The sequence below is a fragment of the Trichechus manatus genome, unplaced genomic scaffold (assembly GCF_000243295.1).
Source record: "Trichechus manatus latirostris isolate Lorelei unplaced genomic scaffold, TriManLat1.0 scaffold00013, whole genome shotgun sequence".
In the NCBI taxonomy this organism is placed as follows: Eukaryota; Metazoa; Chordata; class Mammalia; order Sirenia; family Trichechidae; genus Trichechus; species Trichechus manatus.
The window spans coordinates 21,101,412-21,109,477 of NW_004443949.1; positions in this window are offsets into that span (position 1 = coordinate 21,101,412).

Here is an 8,066-nt window from a genome sequence, read left to right on the forward strand (position 1 = left end):
GAAAGGATACAACCCTGATGCACACCTTTCCTAACTTTAAACCACGCAGTATCCCCTTATTCTGTTCAAACGACTGCCTCTTGATCTGTGTACAGGTTCCTCATGAGCACAATTAAGTGTTCTGGACTTCCCATTCTTTGCAATTTATCCATAATTTGTTATGATCCACACAGTTGAATGCCTTCGCATAGTTGATAAAACACAGGTAAACTTCTTTCTGGTATTCTCTGCTTTCAGCCAGGATCCATCTGACATCAGCAATGATATCCCTGGTCCCATGTCCTCTTCTGAATCCGGCTTGAATTTCTGGCAGTTCCCTGTAGATGTACTGTTGCAGCTGCTTTTGCATGATCTTCAGCAAAATTTTACTTGGGTGTGATATTAATGATATTGTTCAATAATTTCCACATTCTGTTTGATCACCTTTCTTTGGAATAGGTATAAATATGGATCTCTTCCAGTTAGTTGGCCAGGTAGCTGTCTTCCAAATCTCTTGGCATAGATGAGTGAGCACTTCTAGTGCTACATTCATTTGTTGAAACATCTCAGTTGATAATCCGTCAATTCCTGGAGCCTTGTTTTTCGCTAATGCCTTCAGCGCAGCTTGGACCTCTTCCTTCAATACCATCGGTTCCTGATCATATGCTACCTCCTGAAATGGCTGAACAATGACCAATTCTTTTTGGTACAGTGACTCTGAGTATTCCTTCCATCTTCTTTTGAGGCTTCCTGCATTGTTTAATCATTTAATCATCGTTCAAATGGTTTACTTAGGCTAATTCGCCAGAATAGGAAATGAATGCTGTGGTAACTCAGAGAAGAGTGGGGTTGCTGGGGTGAGACCCTGGAGAGGAGGCTGGCTCCATCTTCCTTGAAGGGAGATACATGCCAAGGAAAATTGCTGTAAGAATTTCATACGCTCTGTATCTTCCCCAAATACTATTTTTATTGACTCTTTTCTGGTAGTATTTAGCAGCAAAACTCTTAAAATGAAGAACGATGTAGTCCTAAACAATTGAATATGCTTGAGGGGCAGAGGGGAATGACAGCTGTCTTAGTCATCTAGTGCTGCTCTAACAGAAATACCACAAGTGGATGGCTTTAGCAAAGAGAAGTTTATTCTCTCACAGTCCAGTAAGCTACAAGTCCAAATTCAAGGCATCAGCTCCAGGGGACGGCTTTCTCTGTCAGCTCTGGAGATAGGTCCTTGTGATGGATCAGTCTTCCCTTGGTCTGGGAGCATCTCAGCGCAGGAACCTCAGGCCCAAAGGACACGCTCTGCTCCCAGTGCTGCTTTCTTGATGGTATGAGGTTCCCATGTGTCTCTGCTCACTTTTCTCTTTTATATCTCAGAAGAGATTGGCATAAGACACTATCCAATCTTGTATACCTCATCAGTGTTAACTTCCACTAATCCATCTTATTAGATCATAGTGATTGAATTTACAACACATAAGGAAATCAAATCAGATTACAAAATGGTACACAATTATACAATACTGGGAATCATGACCCAGCCAACTTAACAGATATTTTGGGGGGACACAATTCAATCCATGACAACAGCCACAGAGTATAAACGTTGAGAGTAATAGGATAAAAAAGATGACTTTGAGCAGATGTGTATGTCATGAAGCAGTTGAAATGGTTAAATTTCACCAATAAAATGTTGAGACAGAAAAGAATACATGCTGTATGATTCCATTTATATAACATTCCAAAAATCTGGAAAAAACTAATCTATGGTGATAAAATTCAGAATAGTGGTTCCCTTTGGTGGGGGGTATGGACTGAGCAGGCACATGAGGGCGCATTCTGGGGTGCTGGAATGTTCTATATCTTCACCAGAGTGGTAGTTACACAGATGCACACGAGTGAAGAAATTCATCATGCTGTGCATTTTACCGTATAGACATTATAACTCAATAAAGGGGAAAAAATGAGAAGGCATAGATGACCTGCGTAGAGGTCAGATCACACATAAGCCACTGAAGAACGTTCCCTCTAACCTTGTAAAGAGGGAGACACTGAAGGCTTTTGATCGAGAGAATAAATTCCCTTCTGTGCTTTAGAAAGTTGAGCAAGAAGTAATGACCAGCCTGCCAAGGCCCATCTACTGCCTCGGTCACTGTTGTTGTTAGGTGCTGTAGAGTCGATTTCAACTCATAGCGATCCCATGTGACAGAGTAGAACTGCCCCATAGGGTTTCCTAAACTGTAATGTTTACAGGAGTAGATCTCCAGGTCTTTCTCCTGCAGAGCTACTGGGTGAGTTCCAACTGCCAACCTTTTGGTTAGCAGCCGAGCTCTTAACCATTGCACCATCAGGGCTCCTGCTTTGGTCACTACGAAAAGCTCAATCACTGAAGTGGGAAGAAATGACTCAGGTTCTGGCCATGAAGAAAGATAGCGTACAAAAAGTACAAAAGCTTGGATTCAATGGAGCATGGCTTATAATGCCAGAATGCTGACTTCTTAGAAAGAGATTTATGTCCACAACGCCTAGACAGAGTATTTGGTGGGAGACTCACTGGCCTGATACACTAAGTGAAGGGAGAGGAATGCCCCAAAACCTTCCGAGACCTCGTGGAGAGGCCCAGAGGAGGAGTCCAGTAATTCTCAAGTGCACTGATGGGAAAGTGGGTCTGATAAAGTGACCTGGATATTTTAATACGAAGAAGTACAATCTCTCAGTTACCTCCAAACAGGGGCAGATTACCCAGTAAGCAAGGTATGTACGTGCTTAATTATGCTTGCTTAATAATCTGTAGTGTGCAATTATAAGCACAATTAAGCCCATGCGTACCTTGCTTATTGGGTAATCCATCCCTGCCTCCAAGATATGATAGGAAAGAACCAAGGACTAAAAAGTACAGCAACTGGAAAGTCTATTTTGTCTCAAAGAATTGGATCTAGCAGACAGAGAGAAGGAGCAGCATAGAACAGAATAATATGAAAGTGTATGGTTTTTAATTCCTAAATCTTTTTGTAGAGGGTATGGGCAGGACAAAAAAGTCTGGTGGAATTGTAGAAGGACAGTGTCTTTGAGTTTAGTTAATGAGCTATGTGGAAAGAAGAGCTCCAGCTGAAGCTGAAGATTTCCGTGCCTTTTAGTAAATAAAGCGTGTGCTCACGGACTTCCAAAAACACAGCATAACTTGGGGTCCAATCGTTGTAACTATATACCTGCCATTGTGGAATGATATGGGTCCATTTGAAAAACAGACAAGTAAAGAGGGATTCATTTCTAACCAATGTGGATGGAGCTAACTGGAAAAGTGAGTGTGACAGGAGCTTATGTCCCTTAAACCTGCATATTATATCCCTTTCATTACTATTGGTGTAACTGTATGCCAGCCACTTTTTATGCCTCTGGACCTCATAGGCAATATGTTATCCCAGTTCTAATGCATTTAGCGTCAAGATGAGTCCCTTTTGAAATGTGTGAAGCTCAGCAGACTGGAGTTGAAGCCTCATTGTTGTGTAGGTTGAGCATTCTATTAGGTGATGCTTCCTGGATGTGTTAGTTATGTAAACTTTTGCCTTTTTTTTCCCTTTATTTCTGAGAGAGAAAGCTTGTAAGCACAATTATGACTTTCCTGTGTGATAGTTAGGGAGCCCTGATGGCTTTGTTTTGGCTTTTCTGTGTCATATTTGGAAAACCAGAGGATCCCATCTAACCTAATGGAAAGGTGCTTGCAATAAACTATTTAGTTCTTACTGGTATATTGTCATACCACAGATCAGTGTTGCCACAGTGCCACTTGCTTTATTGGTGGCTTGTATTGCCAGATCACATATCTCAAAATCCATAACTCATATTAAAATTTCTGAATTGATCTTTGAATCACCATGCTGTAATTATTGAAAACATACAACATCAAAATTTTAAAAAAATAAAAATTTAGTAATGAAGGGGATATAGGAAAAAATGCAGGGGCACAGCCTAATATCATTTGCTTCATTAATTTGCAAACTTAAGACCATGGGTGAAAAAAACAACAAAAAAGTACATTTTGGTTACACATACAAAGAATATTCTAATAAATCCCTGTTTGGCAGTGGAACAAATATCATTAAGAAGTAGTGACCCCATCCCTGGGGCTATTCAAATAGAGGCTAGGCAGATGGACATCTGTCAGGGATACAGTGTTATGGTGGCAGAATGAATGGGAAACCATTGTCCACTGGGAGTGGGAAGCAATGGAGGCCATCTGGGACCTAAAAGAAACTTTTTTATCTGCAAGTTTTTCCATCTGTAGCTAATATGATGTCTCTTGTAATGCATGCCAAGCCCAGAAAACAAGTCAAGTGTGTTTTAGCACTTGCCTGGGTTACTGCTTTCAAGGGACAAAGTCAAATTCTTGGTAAGAAGAAACCTTTCTGCATAAATGATGTTCGCACTCCCTTTGGTGAGGCATTCCTGCTGCTTAAGCCAACAAGAGAGGAAACATCACAGCTTTTGCTTCTGGAAGACCTGGAATTGAAACAACCATGTTTGTTCTCGTTTATGGAGTTAGAGCCAATAGCAATAACAACAATGATGGTAGATGCTAACCAAAAGGTTGAAGGTTCGAGTCCACCCAAGAGTCTCCTGGGAAGAAAGGCCTGGTGATCTACTTCAGAGAAATCAGCCACTGAAAACCCTATGGAGCAATTCTACTCTGACACATATGGGGTTGCTATGAGTTGGAATCAACTCAAGGGCAACTGGTTTTTTAACTTGTCCAAGGTCATAAATCTAGTAAATAGCAGAAGCATATTTAAAACCTAAGGTGCAAACCAGATCCACATCTCCTCCCACTCCAGAGCCGCTTTGACGGAGCAGTGGAAGCCTGAGGTTCTCAAGTTTACAAAACCTGAGATGGGGATGAGGAGATGAGACTTCCTTCTCCTGTGGGAAAACGTCACACTGGGGGGCTTGACAAAGAGAGCTGCAAAGAATTGAGAGGAATTGGGGAAAGAGAAAAAGAGACCAGAGAGTGGGAAAGTACATGTGGGGCATCCCCTTATAAAGCCCTAAATCTGTAAGTCTTTTTCCCTGTGTGATTCAAAGAAATGACTAAGGTAGAATTAAAACTTCTCTTCCTCCCCAACTCAACTGCTCTTTAGAGATCTACCTGCCCCTCAGGAAAGAACTTCATGCACCTTTGTCATAGTAAGGTCTGTGGTTGATCTATCAACTACAAAAGCAGGAAATCCTTCAGAAAGAAGCAGTAATCACTCCCAGTCATCTTCCTGGGGTTTCACCCAAGATCCCTAGCCACGGCCTCTGTATTACTAGGCAGAATCACCCTTGGTTAATGGCAGCTGTGAAGATGTCATGCCCAACTCCTGGTCTCACATACACAACACACAGTAACACCAAATTCACCAACTGCATTTCAATTAAAAACCAGTTGCCATAGAGTCAATTCCAACTCATGGAGACGTCACCCCACCTCCACCATGTGTTACAGAGTAGAACTGTGCTCTATAGGGTTTTCAAGACTATGACCTTTCAGAAGCAGATTGCCAGGCCTTTCTTCCAAACTGCCTCTGGGTGAGTTCAAACTCACCAACCTTTCAATTAGTAGCTGTAAGGACAATGTCGTGAACCAGAATCAGCATACGGCTTGTTCCTGTGAGGCAGAGATCAATAAGCCTCCACCTTCCCACTTCTCCATTATTTCACTTTCTATTTCTCTGCTGGATCTGATAACTCACTACAATTGTCAACAGAAGTCACAAAAACTCACAGACTATATTCATGGTTACATGGTTTATTAGGGTCACTACACATTGTCTGTGCAAAAGCTAGACAATGAATAGGGAAGACTGAAGAAAAATTGGTGCCTTTGAATTATGGTGTTGGCAAAGAATATTGACTATACCATGGACTGCCAGAAGAATGAACAAATCTGTCTTGGAAAAAGGACAGTCAGAATGCTCCTGAGAAGCAAGGATGGCGAGACTTTGTTTCACATACTTTGGACATGTTATCAGGAGGGACCAGTCCCTGCAGAAGGATATCATGCTTGGTGAATTAGAGGGTCAGCAAAAAAGAGGAAGACCCTCAACTTGATGCATTGACACGGTGGCTGCAATGATGGGCTCAAGCACAGCAACAACTGTGAGGATGGCGCGGGACCGGGCAGTATTTCCTTCGGTTGTACATACGGTCACTATGAGTCGGAACCAACTTGACAGCACTTAACAACAGCAACATGCAGAAGTAACAGCACACAATTCGCAATGCAGCTCAGAGTAGATGTCAGGAAACTCAGGATACAACTCATGGAAAACATCAGAAAACACACCTACCATATGATCCAGCCATTCCTCTCCTAGGTTTACCCAAGAGAATTGAAAGCACAAAGGTCTGTATGCACATTTTCATAGCAACTTTACTTACGATAGCTCAAAAATATTTATCCACAGGTGAATAGATAACCAACCTGTGGTATATAATCTAAGGAAATACTGTTTAGCAATAAGAAGAATGACATATTGACACACACTACAACGTGATTGCATCTCAAATGATTATGCTGAATGAAAGAAGCCAGATAAGAGGAGAGTATACACTCCACGATTTCATTTATAACAAAATTATAGAAAATGCAAACTAATCAGTTGTGATAGAAAGCATATCAGTGATTGCTGAGGAAGAGGGGGAGGGAAGATTCCAAAGGGACATGACAAAATTTGCCGGGATGATTGATAAGTTCTATGCTCATTATCTTGATGGTTATGGTTTCATGATCACAACATAACTTATCAGAGTGTACACTTTAAATATGTGCAATTTATTGTATGTCAATTGTACCTCAATGAAGCTATAAACAAACAAAAAAGTCAGGAAAACGCAAGATATAACTGAGGGAAAGGTATACGGCAAGGTCTGGAAAGGTCGTCAACCAGGGCAGCTTCAGATAAGCTACCGGCTGGAACAGGTCTTCCTTAACGCGACTCTCAGGCTTCTGCCACTTGATCAAGCCAACTCTGCACCCTGTTCCAGAGTTTTTATAAGCCAGCCCTTGTACTCCTTGTCAATAACAAGGCAGGCTCCCCAGCCAATCCCGGCAAAGGTCAACTACTGGGCCGGCCCCTCCTCCCAGCCAATCCATGTAAAGGTGGATAGCAAACTGACCAATCCTTTGTAAGCTGCTTTATATGAATAGCAAACCGGCCAATCCCTTGCAAGCTGCTTATGCATATACCAAACCAACCAATCACTTGGTAGATTGTGGCCCCACCTATCATTTTGGGAGAATTGCAGATGCAGGGCCAGAAAGGGCACATAAGAGAAACCTATTGCACCACAGTAACCAAGTGCTTAACCATTTGTACCACCCTGGGGAACATTATTTGAGATCCAGGGAGGAACCTTTCCAGCTCCAAGTTGCACTGGTTAGGAGTTTTGGTTGCAAGCAAAAGAAACTAACTCGACAGCAGAGGAAGAAGGAGAGGCAGGAATCTGAGGAGGAACTGGAATGCATGTCTGAGAGGAGGTGGACCTTCCGATGGCTAGAATTCCTCCCAATTCCTCCTCCTCTCTGCTAGTATCTTTGGGCTTCATAACAAACCATCTCACTGCCCCCTCTGAAACCTAAAGGTCTATCCGAAGAAGCGGCAGAGCTAAAGAAATACGATTCCGGGCTGACATTTCCATTCCCCCGTCTGACCTCCCCCCACCCCACCCCCACCCCCAGCTGATCAGGCTGGAAAATTTGAATCGTGCTCTGTTCAGTGAAATACATAACTGGTATATAAAACCAGAAGGAGGAAGATCCTCAGGGTCCTTCTTCCACACTTAAAGAGAGGGGTTACCCATGGAAGTTTTCCACCCTGCCTGGACAGCTTTTGAGCTAGCAAGGACGGCTCGTGATTAAACTTTTCCTGTTATACACTGTTGTCTGTGAGTAATTAAGATGGCTTTTACTATTGCCGACACCATGCATGTGTCTCACATGTACAACCTGATCAGGATAAATGGACACAACACTCATGGAGTGGTTGTCCACTGGGTGGAATTTTCATCTCAGTACTCTGGTGGTACTTAGTACCTGGAGACAGGCTTTAAGA